The sequence below is a fragment of the Talpa occidentalis genome, unplaced genomic scaffold (genome assembly GCF_014898055.3).
Source record: "Talpa occidentalis isolate TD23 unplaced genomic scaffold, MPIMG_talOcc4v2.1 talOcc4.11, whole genome shotgun sequence".
Lineage (NCBI taxonomy): Eukaryota > Metazoa > Chordata > Mammalia > Eulipotyphla > Talpidae > Talpa > Talpa occidentalis.
In genome coordinates this window covers 19,028,304-19,055,287 of record NW_023601104.1, presented here as the reverse complement: position 1 = coordinate 19,055,287, position 26,984 = coordinate 19,028,304, and the positions used below count along the sequence as shown (strand labels likewise).

At 37.6% G+C, this 26,984-nt stretch overlaps 1 long non-coding RNA gene across 1 annotated transcript in view; it reads right to left on the bottom strand.

The window, feature by feature from the left end:
- Window positions 1-26,984, bottom strand: part of LOC119238626 (uncharacterized) — a 36,563-nt gene extending 9,579 nt beyond the window's left edge. Inside the window, exon 1 of the long non-coding RNA XR_005123607.1 lies at window positions 26,894-26,984. This is a non-coding gene — a long non-coding RNA (uncharacterized LOC119238626). The remainder of the gene's footprint in view (window positions 1-26,893) is intronic.

Below are 26,984 nucleotides of genomic sequence, written 5' to 3'. Positions count from 1 at the left end.
AGTAAGGGGGAAAAAAAAGGCTTCCAAATTGGAAAGAAGTAAAACTGTGGCTATTTGCAGATAACATATTATCCCAAAATTATTAAATGAACTTAACAAAGTTGCAGGATGAAAATATATAAAGATCAGTTGCATTTCTATACACTAGTAACTGTCAGAAATAAATCCCATTTATGTTCACTTCAAAAAGAAAAACATAGCTCAGTATAAATTTAACTAAGGAGGTAAGAGACCTTTACAATGAAAACCATACAGCATTGATGAAACTCAAGAAAACACAAAAGATATTTCATGCTTGTGGACTAGAATTGTTAAAATGTCTATTACCCAAAGCAATCTACAGATTCAGTGCAATTCCTACTAAAATTTCAAATGCATTTCTTTTTTTTTTTTAAAGATTTATTTATGCATACAAGAGTTGGGGTACAGGCCAGAAGCACAGGAGGGTGAGAGGATTCACCAGAGACAGAGTGGGGAACAGAACAGGCAGGCAGACAGAAAACACTGCTGAGGGGAGCAGTGGGCGAGACAGGAGAGGTCTGCTGTGCCATGTGGGTTGCTTCCTGGCCAGCCAGGGATCGAACTTGTGCTGCAGAGGCTGCGGATTGCTTCATAGTGCTGTGCTTAACCCCTTGCACCACCAGGGAGGCCCCTCAAATGCATTTTTCATAGAAGAAATAGTTCTGAAGTTTGTGTGGAACCACAAAACAACTCAAATAGCAAAAGCAAATTTAAAAGAAAAGCCAGAGGCATCATCCTCTGATTTCAGATTATACTGTAAAACTAGAGTACACACACACAGAGCAATAGAATAGAGAGCCCAGAATTAAACCTATGCACATAAGATGAATTAATTTTACCACAAGGGAAGCAAATACAACGGGTGAAGGGCAGTTGCTTCACTACATAAGGTTGGGAAAACTGGACAGACACATGTAAAAGAATGAAACAGGACCACTGTTTTACACCATAAACATTAACTCAAATTGGATCAAAGACTTGTAAGACCTGAAATGATCAAATCTCCAGAAGAAAACATAGGCGGTAATAAGCTCCCTGGCATCAGGCTTAGCAATGCAGGGGGGCCAGGGAGGGGGGACAGGTTGGTGAGAAGGGGAGGCACAAGGGAACAAGCAACAAGAAAAATGTGACTCCATTTTTAAAAAATCTCAGCACATCCAAGAAACCCATTAAAAGGAGAAAAGGCAGCCTACGATATAGAAGATACTTAAATTATTCATCTGATAAGGGGTTAATTTCACAGTATATAAAGAAAACATACAACCCAACAACAAAAAATCCAACTAAATACTGGCAAGGATAGAAAGACATTTTTCCAAAGAGGACAAACAGATTACTAGGAAGCATGTGAAAGGATTTTCAGCATCACTAATAAGGAAATACAGATCAAAACCATGCCCGACACTTGTCAAAAAGACTAGAAAAAAGACAAGGAATTACGAGTCAGTGAGGATGTGGTGGCAGGAAACCCCTGCACGCTGTTGGTGGGAATGTAAATTGGAGCGGCCACTATGAAAAACAGTATGATGATTTCTCAAAAAAATTAGAAGCACCATAGGCGTGACATCACCAAGGCAGTGATATAGATCATTCTTTGCTTTGCTTTTCTCACAAGTGGAACAGCTAACAACCATTCAAGAATACGAGAATTCTACAGAACAGGGGTGAGTCTGAAGCACCCCCGGCCCTCAGAGACCGGTATTGACTAAGTTAGAAGGGACACTGGCAGAGCTACACACTCGCGCGCTGGAAGGTGGTAAGAATGGGACATGTGGGGCCAGCAGTTTACAGGAAACTGATAGCTGGGCTGCCAGCTCAAATACATTTCTTGAGGTGAGAGTAGAGATAGAGTGGAGTCCCACACCCTTGGCTCAGGGCAAACCCCAAGGGGAAGAACTGTGACCTTCTACACAGGCTAGGATTCCATTAAGGAGAACCAGAGAAGGCACTCTTGCCTGCCTGCTCCTACAGGAATATAAAACAGCGACAGGATAAAGACCAAGAAAAAATGAGGCAGTAAAATTAGGAGTAATGAAACTAAGAAATACTGTGTCAGAATCAAAAAAATTACTACTGAGGCTCTTGACAGCAGGCCAAAGGAAGCATTATAGAAGATGAATGAGCTTCAAACAGTGTTGGAGACACAAAACTGAAAAAAGAATCAAAACAAATGAGAATACTGTAAGAGTGGTTTTGGTTAACCTACAGAGAAATAATGTGTATTACAGGCATCTCAGGAGAAGAGGAAGACATGGAAATTTATTTAAAGAAATAATTGTGGAAAACCATCTCAATCTGGGAAATAAACCAAATGCTGTGATCCAAGAGACCCGAAGAGTCCCAAACAAAATACCACATAGACACACCAACACACATTTTAACAAAGCTGTTGAAATACAAGGACAGAATACTAAAAATATGAAAACATCAATCATATTGTCAGTGGACTTCCCAGTAGAAATGTTACAAACATGAAGATTGGCTGGAGATATTTAAAGTTCTTAAATTGTAATCTTTCAGGATAAAGGATTCCAGGCTGGAAACCTTTAAGACAGAAGAGTAACGAGCTTCACTGAAAAGCTAAAACAAAAAATGTGTAAACACAAAGGCAAATATGAAGTCTTAAAGGGTTATTATAAAGCTAAAGGACAATGGACATGGAGGTAATAAACACCCAGGTCATGTAACAGCAAAGGAAAAGAATAACAGTGTATTCCATCAGATGTATCAGATACCAGAATGTGGAACTGCTCACACGAACAGTCTGTTATAAACCTCAGCAGAACTGAATAGCAATAGAAATAACAAGACAATGTAAAACAAAACCTCAACAAAACATAAGGTCTCAGAAAATAAAATTAATGTTTTAATAATCTTAAGTGGAAATGGCTTGAATTCAACAAAAGGTAGAGTGGGTGAGTGAATTTCAAAAGAAAATCCAAGTTTCTACTGTTTACAAGGAACCCACCTTACCAACTAAGCACGGAGTTGAAAACTGGAGGACAGTTTTTAAATAGAAATTTAAAAAAATCAGGAACTATACTTAATGATGGATAAAATAGACTTCCACTCAAAAAAGGAAAAGAGACATTATGATTGTGTCCATTACAACATGAAAAACATGCATCAAATAATGGAGCACCAAGATGCCAAAGACATTTAATGAGAGAACTAAAAAAAAATAGTGACAACAGTGATAACACTGGGGAATTTTTAATAACCCATTTACAACTATGGACAAATAAGAAAGAATAAATAAGGAGGGCCTCCCTGGTGACACAGTGGTTGAGCGTTGGGTTGCAAAGCTGCCCGCAGTCTCTGCAGCGCCAGTTCGATCCCCGGCCGCCGGGTGAGGGCCCCGCATGGCATGCAGACCTCTCCTGCCGCCCGCTGCTCCCCTCAGCAGTGTACTTCGTCAGTCTGCCTCCTCTGCTCTCCCCTCTGGCTCTGGTGAATTCTCTCACCCTCTCGCGCTTCTGACTATACCCAGTGCTTGTATAAATAAATAAATAAATCTTAAAAAAAAAAAACTCTTAAAAAATATCTTTAAAAAAATAAATAAGGAAACAATAGCCTTCAGTAAGGAGTTAGACCAATAGATTCAACAGACACATATAGACAACCCCCAAAACCACAGGATACACATTTTCTTCAAGTGCATTTCAAGAATAGACTATATTGGGACACAAATCAATTTTCTTTCTTTTTTTAAAGATTTTTAAAATTTATTTATACAAGAACTGGGGTACAGTCAGAGGCACGGGTGGGTGAGAGAATTCACCAGAAATAGAGCGGGGAGCAGAACGGGCAGACGGACCAAGGACATTGCTGAGCGGAGCACGGGCGAGACAGGCAAGGTCTGCTTGCCATGTGGGTTTCTCCCTGGCCAGCCGGGAATTGAACCCGCATGCAGAGGCTGCGGACACCTTCACAGCGCGACGCTCAACCCCCTGCGCCACCGGGGAGGCCCACAAATCAATTTTCAATAAATACAGAGATCAAAATTATACCAAGCTCTCCCTCTGACCATAATGCCACAAAGGTGGTAATCAACATTAAGGAAATAAGCCAAGAAATAGAAATACATGGAGATTAGAAAATACACTGCTTATTGTGAAATAAGCCAGAAAGAAAAGAAAAATATCGGATAGTTTCACTTACAGGAGGAATATAGGGAAACCAAATAAGACATCAGTGTAAAAAAATTATAACAGTACAAAACACAACAAAGAAAAAACAGTCATTTATAAACCAGAGACATCCTGCAGGGGAGGAGGAGGGAGAGGGATCAGAGGGAGGGAGGGAGGAGCACAGGGGACTGAGCTGATGGTGCACGGGTGCCTTGGGGAAGGAAATTTTTTTTTTGAAATTCTATGGGGACTACACCTGAGGGGTGGGAAGCAAACATTGTTTAAAAATGAACAATAATGTAAAAAATATATAAATAAAAATACACTGCTTATTAACAATTGGTTAAAAGAGGAAAGTAAATCAAAATACCTTGACATGAATGAGAACTAGGATCAAGCTACCAGAATCTGTGGGATGCAGCAAAAGTAGTCTTAAGACAAAGGTAACTGCAAAACAGGACAGTAAGAAAACCTCCAAATTAACAATCTAAAACTATACATAAAGTAATTTGGAAAAGAAAAAAAAAATCAGAAGAAAGGAAATAGATCAAAAAGACTATACCAAAAAATCAATTAAGATTAGGTACACTGGGTAGATAAAGTCGACAAACTTCTAACTAGACTAACAAAGAAAAAACATTAACAGAATCACCAATGAAAGGAGAAATCACCACAGATAGCACAGAAAAACCAAAAAACCAAAGATTACTATGAACAACTGTGCCAATGAATTTGATAACCTTGAAGAAGTGGACAAATTTCTAGATCACTATACACTGCCAAGACGAACCCAGGAAGAAACAGACGTTGAACACATCTAATTATAAACATGGGAATTGAGACAGCAATTAAAAAAAAAAAATCTATCCAAGAATAACTACCCAAGAAATAACAACCAGGGCCAGATTGCTTAACAAATGAATCTTACCAAACTTTTAAAGAAGAACACCCACCTTGCTCAAATTGTTTTTAAAAATACAAGAGGGAATGCTCCTTAATACATTTTATGATACTAAATTTACTCTAGTATTGAAACCAGATAAAGACAGCACAATTATAGACCAATATCCCTGATGAACACTGACATAAAAATCAACATACTAGTAAATCAAATTCAACAGTATATTACAAAGATTGAACATCAATATCAAGTAGGATGTATCTTAAGGATGCAAGGATACATTATTAATAATGTAAATAAATATAATACATCATACCAAGAAAATATAAAAATATACTATCAGTAGATATAGAGAGAGCATTTAATAAGATTTAGCACTCATTTATGATTAAAAACTCTATGCAAGATGGGAACTGAAACAATTTATGTCAATATAATAAAGGCCTTTTTATTACAAACTGACAATACTTAATGGTGAAAAACTATAAGCTTTTTCCTTAAGATCAGCAACGGCATAAAGATGCCCAATGTCACTACTTCTGTTTAACTTATTAGAGGTTTGGCCAGAGCTCTCAGGCAAAAAACAAAAAACAGAAAATTCAAGACACAAAAGAAATGAAACTTTCTATTAGCAGAAGACTATATATCTGGAAAACCCTAAAGGCTCCACTAAAAAGCTATTAGAAACCATAAGTGAATACAGCTAAGTGGCAGGTTATAGAATCATACAAAATCATACAAAATTCCAGCTTTTTTTATATACAAAAATGAACAAGCAGCTAAGGGAATGAAGGAAATAACTCAGTTTATGATTGCTTAAAAAGAACTAAATACCTCAGAAATAACTAAGTTGCTAAAAGACCTCTACAACAGGAACTACAATATGTTATTAAAGGACTTGGTGACATCATCCTATGCTTATGGATGGGAAGAATCAATGTGATCAAAATGACTATCCTGCCTGAAATGTATAAATGTAACACAATTCCCATCAAAATACTAGCAATATTTCTCAAAGAAATTGAACAAAAAAAATATTGAAAATTGGAACCACGAAAGGCCAGCAACAGCAAACCTGCAGGGAAAAGTAGGGAAATGGAGGTATCACCTTACCTGCCTTCAAGCTTTACTATAAAACAACAGTGTTGAAGGCAATATTGACTTGGCACAGGGCCTCCCCAGTGGCGCAGGGGTTGAACGCTGGGCTGCGAAGCTGCCCACAGCCTCTGCAGCACTGGTTCGACCCCCGGCTGCTCCCCGGCCACCGGAGGGGGGTCCCACATGACGCGCAGATCTCTCCTGCCGCCCGCTGCTCCCCTCAGCAGTGTATTTCATCAGTCTGCCTATTCTGCACCCCGCTCTGGCTCTGTGAATTCTCTCACCCTCCCGCGCTTCTCACTCTACCCAGTGCTTGTATAAATAAAGAAATCTTTAAAAAAAAAATATATATATGGTCAGCACAAACGAAGAGAAAATGGAATAGAATTGAAAGCCCAGGAATAAGTCCATGTACATAATACCTAATCTGTGACAAAGCAGCATGATGATACAATGGGGAAGGACAGTCTCTTTACTAAGTGATGCTGGGAAAGTTGGAAAGCCACAGAAAGAATGAAATTGGATCACTTTCCAACTCCATATAAAGAAATGAACTCCAAGATCTACAACACTAAAATATATAGGATAAAACTGGTGATATGTTCCATGGCATGAATGATAGATGTTTTTGGAGACTCAACCCTTATGAAAGGAAATCAACAAAAATGAACAACTGGGATTACCTCAAATTAAAAAACTTCTACCCAGTGAAGGAAAATACAAGATCAAAAAGTAACCCTGGGCCTCTCTGGTGGTGCAAGGGGTTAAGATGCAACCTATGAATCTCTCTGTCCACAGCCTCTGCAGCACGAGTTCAATCCCCCTGCTGGCCAGGGAGAAACCCACATGGCGCCCCAGACCTCTCCTGACTCGCTCACTGCTCCCCTCAGCACTGTATTTTGTCAGTCTGCCTGTTCTGCCCCCCGCTCTGTCTCTGGTGAATCTTCTCACCCCCCATGCCTCTGGCCTGTACCCCAGTTCTTATATGAATACATAAATCTTTAAAAAAAAAAAAAAGTAACCCTATTGAATGTGAGAAAGTATTCACACAGTTTGTAGCTGAGAAGGGGCTGATTAGCCAAGATATATAAAAATCTCACAGTTCAACAATAAAAAAGCTAACAAGCCAATTGACAGATGGGAACAGTCGACTGATACGAACAGTCGATTCACCAAAGAGGATATCTAAAAGGCCAATAAACATAAGGAAAAATGGCCATCATTGTACCCAACAAGAGAGGTACAGGTTAAAGTTCTAATGAGATGCCATCTCACACCGTAAAATGACTCGTACTCCCCAGAGGTCCATGGTGATAGATCACAGGTGAATGGGGGGTGGGAATTTCATGGGGACTATAACCGAGGTGAAAATGCATACATTGTACAAAAATGAAAAATGTAAAAAAATATATAAAATAAAGTAAGTGGAAAGAAAATGACTTGTACTCAAAAGAACTCCAACAAATGCTAGAAAGTGTGCTGAGAAATATTGTTGATGGAATGTAACCAGGTGTAACTATTATAGAAAGCACCTTGTATTTACCTTAAAAAACTAAAAATGGAAATGCAACTGAGCATTCCCACGCTTGGGTGTGGGAAGCCAAGGTATGTGAAACCATGCATGCAAAAATCCTGTTCTACAATGTTCACAGCAGCAGCATTTTTTAAATCATCTAGGACATGGACACATCCTAAATATTCATCAACGGGCTAGTGGATCAAGAAGATGTGGTATATACACACTATGGAATTCTATTCAGCATCAGGATAGATGAATTGTCACTACAGATTTAAATCTGTGCACTGCTGTTTCTGCTGCTCCTCATTACAATCAGCCCACTTGTGTGAGTAATAAGCATGGGGGTGAAGTGACAGGTGGGCTTTCATGAATGCAGCAAAATGGAGGATATTTGAGAGAATTGTGTAGTAAAACAACTTAGAATAATTACAACAAATACTGGATATTTACATAGCAGACAACTTGATAAAGTAAAATACTTACCAAAAAATAGTGAACATTGCTAAACACCATAAGGGCCCTGAGGTTAGGAAGGAGGAACAGAGACAAAGGGATGGTGACAGCAGGGAGGCGAAGAACTCAAGGATTTATAATTGTAGCTTTTTGCATATAGCATTTCCAATGAAAACTGACAGTTAATCAAGGATCTGTTGAATTAAATAAAACTGCAGTTTGCTGTGAACAAAGTGAAAAGGGAAAGAAACAGCATTAGTTAAAAGATCCAAAGATTTAAAAAGCTTGTAGGCAATAGACCTTTGTTTCAGAGGAATGCTTTTATGCATGCAAAGATACGAGTAGTGAATGTACCTTGAATTCAATGAATAAAATGGCCAAGAATCTGTAATTATGGCGTTCATTGTGTCAGTCCATTGTTAATTTTAATGCTTTGTCACTGTATCATGCCTTAGGTAAATACTCGGGAATACTGGAGAGAGGAAGTCATAAGTTCACAAGCTGAGAACAGCATCTTTCAAACCGTGGTCTCGTGCAGTGTGATGTGAAATACTGAAAACTGTCTCAGAAACTTTTAAGATAATCATTTTTATTTTTACCAGCTCAAAGTAAAATTTATGTTTCTTTGCATTTATAATTGAGGATACTAGATTTTATAGAGTATTAAGGATCACTTAATAATGGGTACTGATGTACATGAACAATGTAGCTCTCTACGTGAAGATTTTTATAAAGATGCTATAGGCTTTATGTGCAGAAAGAATTTTATGTGATTAAAAAAATTGCAAAGAATCTAACAAGAGACAGTGATGGACATTATATAAAAGGATCAATACAAGAAAAAGATGTAATACTTATTAATATATATGCAGTCAACACAGGAGCCTTGAAATATATAAAGCATATGTTAATGACCTAAAGTGAGACACTGCCAGCAATTGTAGTAAGGAACTTTATTATATTTTTCATGTGGTAACTTTATACTTACTATAAAAAAGTTACAGACCTAGTCAAAACAAACAGTTGCCATTTAAAAGTAGGAATTCCTATCTTTAAGCAAAAAAGAATCATGTGAAAAGGCAGCCTGAAAACTAGTGAGACACAAGGGTTCAGTGATGGCTCAGAACTTCTAGTGAGGCGGCTTGGAATTGGACCTTCTAGGCTGGTAGCTCAACTGCTGCACCCTCTGTCCTTCCCCTTCCTGGGGCACAAAAGCAGGGGAAGAGTGGATAATTTCTAAAGTCCTATGTGCCATGGTTGTTTCATTTGTATCATTTCCCCTTTATTATAAACTTCGATTGAACTTAACAGGATCAAAAATTTATTACAAGTACTATGCTTTGTTATGACTGTCATCCTCAGGCCAGTTTCATTTCTGAAGTTTCTAATTTGGTTGACTTTCTTTCATATCCCTGCCTTAAATAGTAAACACTACATGATATTCACATCAAAGACATCTTTACAGACACATCACCCAAAGCAGTGATAGTGAAGGCGAAGATAAACAGCTGGGACTACATCAAATTAAAGAGCTTCTGCACAGCAAAAGAGACAATAACAGAAACAAAGAGAAACCCCACCAACTGGGAGAACATTTTTGCACACAACACTAGTGATAAAGGACTGATCACAAAAATCTGCAAAGAGCTGATGAGACTCAACAACAACAAAGAAAATAATCCAGTCAAAAAATGGGCAGAAGAGCTAAAAAGAAACTTCTCTGAAGAGGAAATGCAAATGGCCAACAGGCATATGAAAAAATATTCAACATCACTTGTCATCAGGGAAATGCGAATCAAAACTACCATGAGATACCATCTTACACCAGTGAGAATGGCACATATTAAAAAAACTAACAACAGCAAATGTGGTGAGGGTGTGGAGAAAAAGGAACTCTTCTGCACTGTTGGTGGGAGTGCAAACTGGTCCAACCACTATGGAGAGCTGTGTGGAGATTTCTGGACCTACTAAAGATAGAGCTTCCATATGATCCAGCAATTCCACTCCTACGTATTTACCCAAATGACACAGAAACATTAATTCAAAAGGGCACCTGCACCCCTATGTTTATAGCAGCACTGTTTACAATAGCTAAGCTATGGAAACAACCCAAATGCCCAAAAATAGATGACTGGATCAAGAAGATGTGGTACATATACACCATGGAATATTACTCAGCATTCAAAAAAGATAAACACACGCAATTTGCAGCAACATGGATGAAGTTGGAAGGGATCATGCTCAGTGAAATAAGTCAGAAAGAAAAAGAAAAATACCATATGGTCTCACTCATAGCAGGAATTTAGAAACCTAAATAAGGGACCATGAAAAAGACTAATTAATACAAAGTAAAAATCAAAATCAACAAGCAACTATAAACCAGAGACACACTACGGTGGGGGGTGGTGGGGAGAGGAAGGATTAGGGTAAAAATAAGGGAGGGGTGTAATTCTATGGGGAATATAACCAAAATGAAAATGCATACATTGTGCAAAAATGAAAAATGATGTAAGAATTATATAAAATATTAAAAAAATATGTGCAATATGATATACCACAGCAAAAATCATATGATCATTTCAATAGATGACAAAACTCAACATCCATTTATGATAAAAATTCTCAACAAAATGGGTATAGAACATAATAAAGATCATAATAAAAATCATAAAGATCATTTATGATAAACCTACAGCTAACATAATACTGAATAGTGGAAACTTGAAAGCTTTTCCTCTATCAGGAACAAGACAAGGATGCCTACTCTAACCACTGTTATTTAATATAGTGTCAGAAGTTAACCACTTAGGCAAAAGAGGTGTAAACAAGGTATCTACATTGGAAAGGAAAAAGTAAAACAATCACTATTTCCAGATGACATGATAGCACAAAGGCTCTGGGTAAAAACTATTAGAAATAATGGATACAGCAAAGTGGCAGATTACCAAAATCTATTGCATTTCTATATTGAAATAATGAACCTAGCAGAGAGAAATCAGAAAACCAATTCCATTCACAATTGCAGCAAAAGAACTAAATACTTGGAACAAAGTTAACCAAAAAGGTGAAAGATGTATTCACTGAAAAATATAAACCACTGTTGAAAGAAACAAGCCAAAAAGAAATGGAAAGATACCCCATGAAGAATTAGCAGTGTTAAAATGGCTATCTTACTCAGGGGAGGGAAGAGCACAAGGGACCATGGTGACAGTTCACGGATGAATGGGTGGTGGGGATTTTATGGGGACTACACAATGATGTAAAAGATATAAATAAATTTTTAAAATGGCTATGTTGGGCCTCCCCTGGTGGCGCAGGCGGTTGAGCGCAACGCTGTGAAGCTGTCCGCAGCCTCTGCAGTGCTGGCTCAATCCCGGCTGGCCAGCGAGGGTCCCACATGGTGCAGCAGGCCTCTCCTGTCGCGCCCGCTGCTCCCCTCAGCAGTGTATTTCATCAGTCTGCCTGTTCTGTTCCCCGCTCTTTCTCTGGTGAATCCTCTCACCCTCCACGAATCTGGCCTGTACCCCAGTTCTTGTATAAATAAATAAATCTTTAAAAAAAAAGGCTCTGTTACTTAAAGCAATATATAGATTCACTGCAATCACCATGGAATTAATCACATAGTGCAATCCTAGTGGAATTAATCATAGAAATAAAACAAAGATCATATTGACTTGGCACTACAAAAGACCCAAATAGCCAAGAGAAAAAAGCACAAAATGGAATTACCATACTCCCCAACTTCAAACTATACTACAAGATGATAGCAATTAAAATAGCTTAGTCCTGGAATTAAAGGACAACACACATCAGTAGAACAGAACTGAGAGCCCAGAAATAAATCCACATGTATATGGACAAATAATTTACAACAAAGGGGCCAAGAGCATATAATGGAGTAAGGAAAGTTTCATCAGTAAATGGTGCTGGGAAAACTGGAGCGCCATATACAAAAAACAAAACTACTACCTAATACCATGCACAGAAATTCATTCAAAATGGTTTAACAACTTGGATGTATTTCATGAAAAACATAGGCATTATGTCCCTTGACATTGGCCTTAAAAATGTCTTTGGGGATTCAACTCCAATGGCAAGGGAAACAAAAGGAATAATAAATAAGACAATATCAAAAAGTTTCTTCACGCAAAGTTCTTTACAGTGAAAAGAAACTAGGGGCCTCCTTGGTGGCACAGGGGTTAAAGACACAGCAATAGGAAGTTATTGCCAGTCACTGCAGCACGAGTTCGATCCCTGGCAGGCCAGGGAGCTAACACATATGGCTCAGCAGACCTCTACTGTTACTCCCTCTTCTCCCCTCAGCAGTGTATTTCAGTCAATCTGCCTGTTCTGCTCCCTACTCTGTCTCTGGTGAATCCTTTTACTACTGTCCCCCACCCCCCACGCCTCTGGCCTACACCATGCATAAATAAATGAATCTTAAAAAAGAACTAGTATCAAAATGAAAAGATACCATACTCAATGGGAGGAGATATTATCTGATGGGATTAATATAATAAAGAACCTATAAGGGCCTCCCTGGTGGCGCAGGTGGTTGAGTGCAGCACTGTTAAGCTGTCCACAGCCTCTGCAGTGCCGGTTGGATCCCCGCCGGCCTCGGAGCAACCCACATGGCTAGCAGACCTCTCCTGTCTCACCCGCTGCTCCCCTCAGCAGTGTATTTCAGTCAGTCTGCCTGTTCTGTTCCTCTCACCCTCCTGCACATCTGCCCTGTGCCCAGGTTCTTGTATAATCTTAAAAAAAAAAAAAAAAAAAAAAAAGAACCTATAAAAATAAAAAAATAACTCAAAAAAATAGAGAATCTGAATCGACACATCTCCAAAGACGACATACAAGTGGCCAATAGACACAGGAAAAGATGTTCATCATCTGTTACTAGGGAAATGCAAATCTAATCACAGAAGATAGCACCTCATCACTGTGAGAATGATTATTATACAAAAGACAACAAGTGTGGAGGGATACTGACAGAAGAGAATCATTGTACACTGGTGGGAATGTAAATTGGTACAGTAACAACTGTGGAAAACAGTATGGAGAGTCATCACAAAATTAAAAATAGAAGTTCCAAATCATTTAGTTGTCATACTTTTAGTTATTTACCTGAAAAATACAAAACACTAATTCAAAGAAATGTATGCACTCCCAAGTTGACTGTTCAATAGCCAAGAATTGAAAACAACTCAAATGCCCATCAATAGGTAACTGTTTAAAGATGTCATATGTATATGTAGCAATATGCAGGGGGGTACTATTTCAGCTATAAAAAATTGAAATCCTACCATTTGCAACAACATAGTGGAACTAGAGGGATTATGCTTATTAAAATAAATTAGACAAAGACAAATACCCAGTAGAATCTAAAAAACAAAGCAAACAGGGCCTCCCCGGTGGTGCAGCAGGTTGAGTGCAGTGCTGTGAAGCTGTCCACAGCCTCTGCAGTGCGGGTTCGATCCCCAGCCGGCCAGGGTGATACCCACATGGCATGGCAGACCTCTCCTATCTCGCCCACCACTCCTCTCAGCAGTGTATTTCGGTCATCTGCCTGTTCTGCTCCCCGCTTTGTCTCTGGTGAATTCTCTCACCCTCCTGCGCCTCTGGCCTGTACCCCAGCTCTTGTATAAAAATAAATCTTAAAGAAAAAATGGCATATGATCCAGCAATTCCACTCCTAGGTATTTACCCAAAGGACACAGAAACATCAATTCCAAAGAACACCTGCACCCCTATGTTTATAGCAGCACTATTTACAATAGCTAAGCTTTGGAAAAAGCCCAAATGCCCAAAAATGGATGACCGGATCAAGAAGATGTGGTACATATACACCATGGAATATTACTCAGCATTCAAAAAAGATAAACACATGCAATTTGCAGCAACATGGATGGCACTGGAAGGGATCATGCTCAGCGAAATAAGCCAAAAAGAAAAAGAAAAATACCGGATGGTCTCACTCATAGCAGGAATCTAGAGAACTTAAATAAGGGATCAGGAAAATGAATAACTATAAGAAAGTGAAAATCAAAATCAACAAAAAACTATGAACCAGAGACACTTTTTGGGGGGTGGGGGCCGGGAGGGGAGGGATTGGGGTCAGAATGGGGCATGTGCAGTTGTATGGGGGAATATAAAAATAAAATTTATTATTTAAAAAAATAAATAAATAAACAGAGATGCAACTAATTTTTAAATTAGTTGGTGTAGGGTAAAGAAAAATCAGGCTTTTCTGCCCTCCCGCCATCAGGATAGATGTGGGAACCCTGTGATCCTGAATGCGTGCCTGATGGCGGGCACCTGAAGTAGGTACACCTGTGCTAAGACTGTGCTTTTTAAGGGCAGCGTCAAGGGGACGCCAGGAGAAGCCGAAGCAGAAGCCGAAAGAGAACCACGAGAAGCAGAAGCAGAGAACACCAGAGAGCCCAGATAGAGTGAGGATTTGCTGGGGGCTGGGAGGACTGCCAGCCTCCCGGCCCCCCAGCACCCCTGCCTGCCATATGTCTGGTGAACCCCAATAAAAGACCTGCAAAATAGAAAATAAAAAATGCTGATGACAGTACAAAAAAAAAAGAAAAAATGGCAAACACACAAATAGACTCAGATGTAAAGAATTGATGGTTGCCAGAGGGATGAGATGTAAGACCATGAAATAGGTATAAGGGCTCATGAAATAAAAAATTCTGGTCATAAGTCATGGGCATACAGCACAGGGGATAAATTAATACTATTATATTAGCTTTGCGCCTCTCTGGTGGCACAAGGGGTTAAGCACCACACTATGAAGCAATCCGCAGCCTCTGCAGCATGAGTTCGATCCCTGGGCTGCCAGGGAGAAACCCACATGGCGAGGCAGACCTCTCCTGTCTTGCCTGCTGGCTCCCCTCAGCAGTCTGTGTCAGTCAGTCTGCCTGTTCTGTTCCCCATTCTGTCTCTGGTGGGACCTCTCACCTCCCACATCTCTGGCCTGTACCCCAGCTCTTGGATGCATAAGTAAACCTTTAAAAAAAAATTAGCTTTGTATGGTGACTGATGTTAACTAGACTTAATGTGGTGATCACTTGATGTATTCAGATAGCAAATCATTGTTATATACTTGAAACTATTATAATTGGTTAACATATACTAGGAAAAAACAAATGCTTTTTTCTTTTCCAAGACTTTAAAGATGTTGCTCCACTATCAACCTGCAATTCCTCTCTCAGTGAAAAATGTGTTACAAAAATGAAGGTGAAATATTCTTCTCAAACTCTCCAATCTTCTTATATACAGCCAGCATTGCCCTGATACCACAACCAGAGAAGGGTACTACAAGATAAATGTAGGCAAATATTCCTGATGAATATAGACATAAAAATCTTTAAAATCTTAGCAAACTTCCTTCAACAATATAATGAAAGGATCATTTACACTAACCAAGTTGTATCCATTCCAGTATGCAAGGACAGTTTAATATCTGCAAATTGATCAATTTTCAATTACAATGTTAATAAAGTTGATGAAAATTATATGATCCTCTAAGTGCAGAAAAAGCAGCTGAAAAAGATTCAATGGCCATTTGATAAAATTTCTCAATAAACTGAGTGTAGCCCTAGGGGTATACCGTAACATAATGCAGGCCATATATGACAAGGCAACAACTACCATCATAATCACTTGCAGAAAACCAAAAACATTTCCTCTAAGATTCAGAACAAGATATAGATTCTCACTCTGGTCCCTTTTATTCAGCTTAGTATTTAAGTCTATTCAGAGCAGTTAGACAAGAAAAAAATTACTCGGATCAAGAAGGAAGAAGTGTAAACTGTCTTTATTGCAGTTGACATATTTTATGTTGAAAATCCTAAAGATGCTATGAAAAAGACTGTCTGGAGTTAGCTTATAGAATCAGTATACAAAAATAATTTTTGCATTTCTCTACACTAAAAATAAAATGTAAGAGAAATTAAAGAAACAGTTCCATTTACTATTACATAAAAAGTAATAAAACACCCATTAATTAATTTGACCAAAGAGGTGAAAGACCTGTATACTGAAAACTATAAAACACTGATGAAAGCTACTGAAGACACAAATGGAAAGCTAATCTGTGCTTATAGACTAAAAGGATGTTGTTAAAATGTCCATTTTCCCCAAAGTTAAATATAGATTCAATGCAATCTCTGTTAAATATTTCATTAGCACTTTTCACAGAAATAGAAAAACAATTTAAAATTTGTATGTAAAATAGACAAAAGACATCAAATAGCCAAAGCAATCTTGAGAAGAAAAAGGTGGAAGTTTTACACTTCCTAATTTCATACAATAAGCTATAGGAATTAAAGCAGTCTGGTTTTCACATAAAATGATATATAGATCTATGGAACAGAACAGACCACCAAGAAATATATCCATACATATGGACTTGTTGACTATATGTGATCAATTTATTACAAAGCATCCAATAATATACAATAAAAGAACAGTGTCTTCAAAAAAATGTTCATTATCACCTGTCACAGTGCAAATCAAAACCACAATATCATCTCACACCTGTAGAGAATGACCTATATCAAAAAGACTAGAAACAACACTGTTGGCAAGGATGTGGAGAAAAAGGAACCTCTGAGCACTGCTGATGGGAATGTAGATCTGTCCAGCCACTAAGCATAACAATATGAAGATGCTTCAGCAAACACCCCTAGGTATCTATTTAATGCAAAAACACTAAATTGCAGCAAAATATGAGCTCCTGTGTTCACTGCAGCACTATTTACAATAGTTAAGTTATGGAAGCAATGTAAATGCTCAATAACAGATGAATTGCTTTAGAGGTTGTATATTTATACAATGAAATACTACACAGCAATTAAAAACGAAAATTTGCCAGAGTGGGGAGCAGAACAGGCAGATTGACTGAAATACACTGCTGAGAGGAGAAGTGGGAGAAACAGTAGAGGTCTGCTGAGCCATGTGGGTTAGCTTCTGGCCCGCCTGGGATCGAGCTCATGCTGCAGTGGCTGGTGATACCGTGCTACTGCTGTGTCTTTAACCCACCAGGGAGGCCCTAGTTTCTTTCACTGTAAAGAAACTGAGTGAAGAAACTTTGAGTGGAGAAAGCCATGGAAGTAAAAGAAATTAAATAGAAGAATAAAACAGTGATCTCAAAGATGAAAAAGAGAAAGGAAAGAGAAACAAAGGGGAGAAATGAAGCGATACTTCGAGAATTGACACCATGAAGAAAGGAAATATAAGAATCATAGGAAATCCCAGAAAGAGGAGAGTGAGACAAGGGAACTGAGAATCTCTTTAGGGAAATAGGGGAGGAGAACTCCCCAAATTTCGAGAAGGAAATGAATATAAATATACAAGCTGCAAAATTAACACCTAGATACTCAGATGAAAGGAAGAAATACACCAAGACACTTAACAGTAAAACTCCCAAGGGCCCAAGACAAAGGAAAAATAATGAAGTTGATGAGGTGGAAGAAACAGATAACCTATAAAGGAACACCTATTAGACTAACATTAGATCTCTCTAAAGAACCACTAGGGCAAGAAGAGAACAGAATGAACTATTCAAAATATTCCAAGAAAAAAAAGCCAGCCAAGAGTACTTTATTCTGCAAGGCTCTCTTTCCTGTATGCGAGAAAGATAAGAACCTTCTTAAAAAAAAGCTTAGGTATCTGCATCCATTAACCACCCCCTCAAGAAGTATTAAGAGAAGTCTTGGGAGCTAAACTAGAAAGGGGAACCAACACAAAGAACTAAGGAATTAAATGGAGCCACAGAGCTATGAACAAAATGGCAATGTCACTTATGTGTGAATAATCACTGTTAAAGTTAGTGGTCTGAACTCACCAATAAAAAGACAGTATATAGAAAAAGAACAACAAACAACAACAAAACCCATAAGCCAATAGGAGGAAGGAAACAATAAAAATCAAAGTAGAAATAAACAAAATAGAAATTAAAAAAACAACCCAAAATATCAATGAAATCAAATGTTGGTTCTTCAAAAATATAAAATAGACAAACTTCTAGCCAGAATCACAAAGAACAAAGAGGAGAAAACACAAATAAATAGAATAATAAATAAAAAAGGAGAAATTACAGCAGAAATCAAAAGAATAATCAGAGATTACTATGAACAGTTATATGCAAACAAGTTCAACAATTTAGAAGATACAAATTCCTAGAACTATACAATCATCCAAAGCTAGATATAGAAGAAATAGAACACATAAACAGACCAATTGCAAGCATTGAAATTGAAACAGTAATCAAAACCCTCCCCCAAAACAAAATCCCAGGACCAGACAGCTTCACAAATGAATTCTAACATTCAGAAATGAACTAGTGCCTATCCTACACAAACTCTTTCAAAAATTTGAGAAGGAAGGAATACTGACAAATATGTTTTATGAAATCAAAATTACACTAATACAGGCATGCAGACCTCTCCTGCTGCCCGCTGCTCCCCTCAGCAGTGTACTTCGGTCCTTCTGCCTGCTCTGCTCCCTGCTCTGGCTCTGGTGAATTCTCTCACCCTCCTGTGCTTCTGACTATACCCAGTGCATGTATAAATAAATAAATAAATAAATAAATAAGTAAATAAATAAATAAATAAATAAATCTAAAAAAAAAAAAAAAAAAAAAAAAAATACAAAATTACACTAATACCAAAACCAAAGAAAACACAAAAAAGAAAACTACAGACCAATCTCTCTAATGAATATAGATCCAAAAATCCTCAATAAAATCCTAGCCGTCAGAATCCAACAATGCATCAAGAAGATAACACACCATGAACTAGTGGGATTTATTCCAGGGACACATGGATGGTTCAACACATAAACAATAAGAAAAATCAAAACCATATAATCATATCAATAGATGCTGAGAAAGCATTTGACCAAGTTCAACATCCATTTATGATTAAGGCCCTTGAAATTCTCGGGATAGAAGGAACATACCTTAACATATAAAAGCCATATACGGCAAGCCTACAGCCATTATTATTCTCAACAGTGAAAAGCTGAAAGACTTTCCCTTAAGATCTGGAACAAGACAAGGATGTCCACTCTTGCCACTGCTTTTCAATATAATACTGGAAGTCCTAGCCAGAGCACTAAGACAAGAGAAAGAGATGCAAGGAATCCAAACAGGGTAAGAAGTAGTAAAACTACTACTCTTTGCAGATGATATAATATAGACAACCCTAATCATGCCACAAAGTAATTAATAAAACAATTTAGTAAAGTAGCAGGATACAAAATCAACACACAAAAATCAGTAGCCTATGTGTAAACAATCAATCTGAAGAAGAAAATCAAGAAAACATCCCATTTACTATGGAAACAAACAAAAAACCCCAAATACCTGTGAATAAACCTAACAAAGGTGGTGAGTTACCTATATAAAGAAAATTATAAAACATTGTTAAAAAAACAGAAGAAGTGGGCTTCCCTGGTGGCTCAGCAGTTGAGCACTGGGTTGCGAAGCTGCCAGCAGCCTCTGCAGCACCAGTTCGATCCCCGGCCACCAGGGAGGGTCCCACATGGCGTGCAGACCTCTCCTGCCGCCCGCTGCTCCCCTCAGCAGTGTAGTTTGTCACTCTGCCTGTTCTACTCTCCGCTCTGGTGAATTCTCTCACCCTCCTGCGCTTCTGACTGTACCCAGTGCTTTGTATAAATAAATAAATAAATCTTTAAAAAAAACAAAAACAAAAACAGAAGACACAAAGAAATGGAAAGTCATCCCTTGCTCATGGATTGGAGGAATATTAAAATGGCCATCCTACTGTGAGCAATTTACAGATTCAATGCTATTCCGATAAAAATTTCAATGACATTATTCAAAGAAATAGAACAAATATTGATGAAATTCATATGAAGCCACAAAAAGCCTCGAATAGCCAAAGGTCTCCTGACTAAAAAGAAAGAATGGAGGTGTCACACTCCCTGATTTCAAACTATACTACAAAGTATAATAAAATAGTATGGTACTGGAACAAAAACACACAGACCAATGGAATTGAATAGAAACCCAGAAATAAACCCACATATTTATGGACAATTAATCTTTGACAAAGGAGCAAAGAATATGCAGTGGAACAAGGACAGTTTGTTCAACAAATAGTGCTGGGAAAACTGGACTGCTACATGCAAAAGAATGAAGCTAGACTACTACCTCACACCATGCAGAAAAACCAACTCAAAATGGATAAACGACTTGAATTAAGACCTGAGACCATAAAATATATAGAAGAAAATACAGGCAAAACACTACACAACATACATCTCAGTAACATCTTTAAAGATACATCCCCCAAAGCAAAGAAAGTGAAAGAAAAGATAAACCACCATGATTACATAAAACTCAGAAGGTTCTGCACAGCAAAAGAGACACTAACCAAAACACGGAGACACCTTACTGATTGGGAGAAAATTTTTGCACACAATACAACTGATAAGTGACTGATCATAAAGATCTATGAAGAGCTCACAGGACAAGAAAAGCAAAGTAAACAATCAGTCAAAAAAAAAAAAATGGGCAGAAGAACTAAAAAGACACCTCTCCAAAGAGGAAATGCAAATGGCCAATAGGTATATGAAAACGTTGAACCTCACTTATAATCAGGAAAATGCAAATCAAAACCAATGAAATACCACTTTACACCAGTGAGAGTGGCACACATTAAAAAAACAGGCAAAACAAATGTTGGGGAGGATTGTGGAGGAAAAGGAACTCTCCTACACTGCTGGTGGGAATGCAAACTGGTCCAACCACTATGATCGTGGAGGTTCCTAAACTACTAAAAATGGAGCTACCACATGACCCAGGAGTTCCACTCCTAGGAATCTATCCAAAGGACACAAAAACATTAACTTAAAAGGATACCTGCACCCCCATGTTTACTGCAGCACTATTTACAATAGTTAAGACTTGGAAACAACCCAAATGCCCAAAAATAGATGGCCAATCAAGAAGATGTGGTATATGTACACAATGGAAAACTATTTAGCCATCAAAAAGATAAACTAATGCCATTTGCAGCAACATGGATGGAGCTGGAAGGGATTATGCTCAGGGAAATAAGCCAGAAGGAAAAAGAAAAATATTGGATGGTTTCACTTATAGCAGGAATATAGGGAGCCAAATAACAGATCAAGAAAAGAATAATTAAAAAATCCCACAAAATTAACAGGCAACTAAATCAGCGACATTCCACAGGGGAGAGCAGGGATCAAAACAAGAGGGAAGAGCACAAGGGACTAAGGGTGAATTGGTGATGGGAATTTTAAGGGGACAACATCTGAGAGGAGAAAGCAAACTGTGCAAAAATGAACAATGATTCAAAATATCTATAAATAAAACAACTTAATATTGCCATAAAATTTTTATATAGTTAAAAAAAGACACAGTATATAGCCGGATTAAGAAACAGAATCCAACCTTCTGCTGCCTCCAGGAAACACCTACACACCAAGGACAAACAGATTGAAAGTAAAGGGATGGAAAACAATCCTGCAAGCAAATGGCACCCAAAGGAAAACAGAAACACCCATACTTATATTAAACAAAATAGGTTTCCAGCTTTAAAAGATAGTAAGAGACAGGGATGAGCACTGTATAATAATCTAGGGAATACAACGGGATAACACTCATCAATATATACTCACCAAATAAAGGAGCACCAAAATACATTAGACAACTACTGTCAAATTTGAAAAGACATTGGAGAAAATACATACTTGGGTGGAGACTTCAATACCCCACTCTTACCAATGGACAGATCAACAAGACAGAAAGTAAATAAGAAGACAGTTGCCCTAAACAAAGAGCCAGACAAAAGCTGAATACACATTTTTCCCAAGTGCACATGGCTCATTCCCTAGAATTGACTGCACATTGGGTCACAAGATGAACATCAACAAATTCATAAAGATAGAAATCATGCCAAATATCATCTCTGACCATAAAGGTATCAAGCTAGAAATCAACTACAAAAAGAAAACAAGGGAATACTTTAATGGAAACTGAATAATATACACATGGAAACTGATTAATACACTACTGAACGACCACTGGGTTAATGAGGAAATTAAAGAAAAATCAAAAAAATACCTTGAAGCAAATGACAATGAAGAAATAACCTTTCAGAATGTATGGGATGCAGCAAAAGCAGTTCTAAAAGGTAAGAATATAGCAATACAGGCCCACATTAAGACACTATAAAGAGCCCAAACAACCAACCTTGTCTCCCATCTCAAGGAAGTAGAAAAAACAAAAAAATCCAAAGGCTAATAGAAAGAAATAGAAGAGCAGAAATAAATGAAATAGAAATAAAAAAAGACAATTCAAAAGATCAATGAAACCAAAAGCTGGTTCTTTGAAAATAGACAAACCTTTAGCTAGGAATACTAAGAAACCACAGGAGAAAGCTCAAATATATAGGATCAAAAATGAAAGAAGTTACAACAGACACAGAAATTCAGAGGCTAATAAGTGATTACTATAAACATTTATATGCAAACAAAATCAATCAATTATATGCAACAAAATCAGCATTTATATGCAAACAAAATCCTAGATGAAATGGGCAGATTATTAGTATTATAAAATTATCCATGACTGAATAGGGAAGAAAAACCTGCACAAACCAATTACAACAAGGAACTTGAAAGAGCAATCAAAACTCTCCCAAAAAAACAAAAGTCTAGGGCCATATGGCTCACATGTGAGTTCTGCCAAACCTTCAAACACAAACTAATACCTATCCTGATCAGACTTTTTCAAAAAAAAAAAAAAAAAAAAAAAAAAAAAATCAAGAAAGGAGGAATTCTTCCAAACACATTTTATGAGGCCAACATTACTCTAATATCAAAAACTAAAGAGAGCTAGCACAAAGACAGAAAACTGCAGACCAATCTCCCTAATGAACACAGACACAAAAATCCTCAATAAAATCTGAGCAAACTGAATCAACAATGCATTAAAAGATTATACACCATGACCAAGTGGGATTTATACCAGTAACATCAGTATGGTTCAACATCTGAAAAATCAATCAATATAAAATAACACATCAACAAAAAGGAGAGAAAAAAACCACATAATATCAATAGATGCCAAGAAAGCATTTGATAAGATTCAGCATCCATTTATGATGAAAACACTTGAAAGACTGGGGATAAATGGAACCTATCTTAAAGTAAAAGTCAGATAGGCTAAATCCACAGCTAGTATCATTCTCAATGGTGGAAAACTGAAAGCCTTTCCACTAATATCTGGCACAAGACAAGGATGTGCACTCTCATCACTACAATTCAAAATAGTATTAGCAAGAGCAATTAGGCAAGAGCAACCAATAAAAGGAATCGAATTTGGGAATGAAGTAAAGCTATCATTATTTGCATGTGATATGATAATATAGTGAACCCAAAGATTCCATGGAAAAGCTAACTGAAACATTAAACCAGTTCAGCAAAGTGGCAGGATACAAAATCAACACACAAAAATCAGTTGCCAGAATAACTATAAGAAAGTAAAAATCAAAATCAACAAACAACTATGAACCAGAGACACTCTATGGAGGGGAGGGGAAGGATTGGGGTCAAAATAAGGGGGTTGCAATTGTATGGGGAATATAAAAATAAAATTTATAAAAAAAAATCAGTTGCCATTCTATATACAGTGAACTAGAAGAAGAATTAAGAAAGCCACCCCATTTACAATCTCACACAAAATAATTAAATACCTTACAAGGGAGGTGAAGGACCTTTACAAGAAAAATTATAAAACATCATTAAAAGAAACAGAAGACACAAATGGTTGGAAGAATCAACATTGTCAAAATGGCCATTCTACACAAAGCAATTTCTAGATTCAATGCTATCCCAATAAAAATTCCAATGGCATTCTTCAAAGAAGTAGAACAAAGATTACTAAAAGTTACATGGAACCACAAAACACTTCGAAGAGCCAAACCTCTCTTGACTAAAAAGGGAAAAAATGGAGGTATCACTTCTGGACTTCAAATTATACTATAAAGCCATAATAATTAAAACAGCCTGGTACTTGAACAAAAATAGACACACAGCCCAATGTAACAGAATTGAGAGCCCAGAAGCAAAACCATGCAGTAATGGACAACTAATATATGACAAAGGAAAGACTATTCAAGAAATGGTGCTGGGAAAATTGGTCTGCCACATGCAAAAGAATGAAAGTAGACCATTATCTCACACAATCCACAAAAATCAACTCAAAATGGGTAAAAGATTTGGATGTAAGACCTGAAACCAGAAAATGCATAGAAGAAAACACTCCATGACATAAATTTCAGAAACATATTTGCAGACTCATCTCCAGGAATAAGGGAAATAAAGGAAAAAAATGAACAAATGGGACTATATTAAACTTTTAGTTTCTCTACAGCAAAGAAGACAGTGACCAAAACAGAGACACCCTACTAAATGAAAAAATATATGCACACTATACATCTGATGAGGGATTGATATCAAAGATCTACAAAGAGCTTATACAAATCAACAAAAAAAACCCAAATAACCTTTTATACTAAATGGGTTGAATAGGCATTTTTCCAAAGAAGACATGTAGATAGCTACAGACATATGAGAAGATGCTCATCATCACTGATTATCAGGGAAATGCAGATCAAAACCACAATGAGATACCACCTCATATCTGAGAGGATGGCCCATAAAAAAACAAAACAAAAAAACCCACAAACAATAAGGTTGGAAACAACCTAAATGCCCCAGAACAGATGAGTGAATCAAGAAGATGTGGTACATATACACAATGGAATACTCAGCAATCAAAAAAGATAAACTCATGCCATTTACAGTAACATGGGTGGAACTGGAAAGATTATAGGCAAAGTGAACCAGAAGAACAAAGATAAATAACAGATGGTTTCAGTTATATGTGGAATCTAGAGAAATCAAGGATCAAAGACAAACTGTAAGACTGACCCTAGAAAGCAGACTGTAGATCTGAGACAGTCAGGATGGGAGGGAGAGCAGAGAACCGGGCAGGGCGGGGGAGGAGCACGGAGGAGTGTGGCGGTATGGTGGGGGGCTGGTATGGTGGGGGGCTGTGGGCACTTTGGTGGTAGGAAAACTATGGTCACTGCACCTTCGGGGAGAAGTCCCATGTTGTGACAAAATAAACAAGAATGTTTAAAAAAGAAAAAGAGTGCAGTATGATTTTACTTATATCTGGATTCTTAAAAAAAAAAATCCAACTTATACAGAGAACAGAGAACTGTATTGTAAAGTTTACACTATAAAGCGGGGTACGACTTGCAGGTAGATTGTGATAAAGATACATACTATAAACTCTAAAGTCAAACAACACAGTAAGTTATAACTATTATGAGCCAAGAAAGGAAATAGACAAAATTATTTTTAAAAAGTACTCAATCAAAAGACTCCCTGTGCCCCCCCATAAAAAAGAGGGCATGGAGGACAGAATAGCAAGATGGTAGACTTAAAACAAACCTTAGCAATAAATGCACTAAATGTAAAGGATTTAAACCAGAGGTTAGCTAGCTTTCTAAAAAAGTCCAAACAGTAATTATTTAAAGTTCACTCGCTAGGAAGTTTGTGTCCCAAGTACATAACTCTACTTTTGTGGTAAAAGAGCAGCCACAGGCCCTATATAAATGCATGAGGGTGACTGCAGCCCAATAAAACATTTACAAAACAGGCAGTCCACAGGACTGCAGCTTACGAATCCCTAGTTTGAATGCTTCAATTCAAAGGCAGAACTAGATTGCGTGAAAAAGCAAGCCCCAAACATATGCTGCCCACAAAAAATACTTTAACACACACCAATAAAAACAATGGAAAAAGATGTAGCATGCCAATATGAACTGAAAGAAAGCTAGAGCACATGTTAATATTAGCCTAAGTATATTCTAGAACAGGAAGAGCAAAGAGGAAGAGGGCTGCATCCCACCCACCATCTGTGTTTGTACCATCTGCAAGCTAAGAATGGTTTTTATATTTGTTAAAAACAAGACAACAGCCTCAAAATGGAGCCTTTTATACTAAGCTTCATGTCACCAAACCAAGATTTAATTTACTTTATTTACAGTTTTGGCTCTCCCCAAAATGCATTCTTAAATCAGTCAATCGAGAATCACCTGGTCAGCATGAGTGAAGTGATCAGCCTAAGGCCTGACCATCCCCTAAAGGAAACTTGCCATAACCGACCTGCTTTTTGTCTACTCTAACTTCTTTCGTCCTGCTTCTTCGCCTATAAAAGTCTGTCATTATGTGCAGCTCCACAGAGCTCCATTCTCTCTGCTACACTGGATGGTGCCCATTTCATGAATTGTCGAATAAAGCTAGTAGAATCTTTAAAATTTATTCAGTGAATTGTTTTAACGTTCTTTAAGACATTTTGTGACGTGAAAATCATAAAATTCAAATTTCAATGTGCATAAATACAGTTTTAGTGGACCGCAGCTATGCTTCCTCATTTATGGATTGTCTGTTTTTAGCTACAACAGCAGAATTTAGTTGCAACAAAGAACAATTGGTCTATATAGTTGAAAATACTTAATATCAGGCCTTTTATGGAAAACAATATGCCAAAAAGCTCAATTTAATCCACCCTTGAAATTCCCTTTTTTTCCTAAAAGGCCACAACATTACACAAACTACAACTTGGAAGCGGCTGGCCCCCTGCCTCCTATTCCACATGGCAAGGACCCAATCTTGTCCTGTTTAGGCCCTTACCTTGGTACGGCAGACCTTTTGCTGGGAGCTTAACCTTCGTTGGAGCGTCTCAACGCTGATCGCCAAGTCCAGAGTCTGGTGCTCAGCTTTT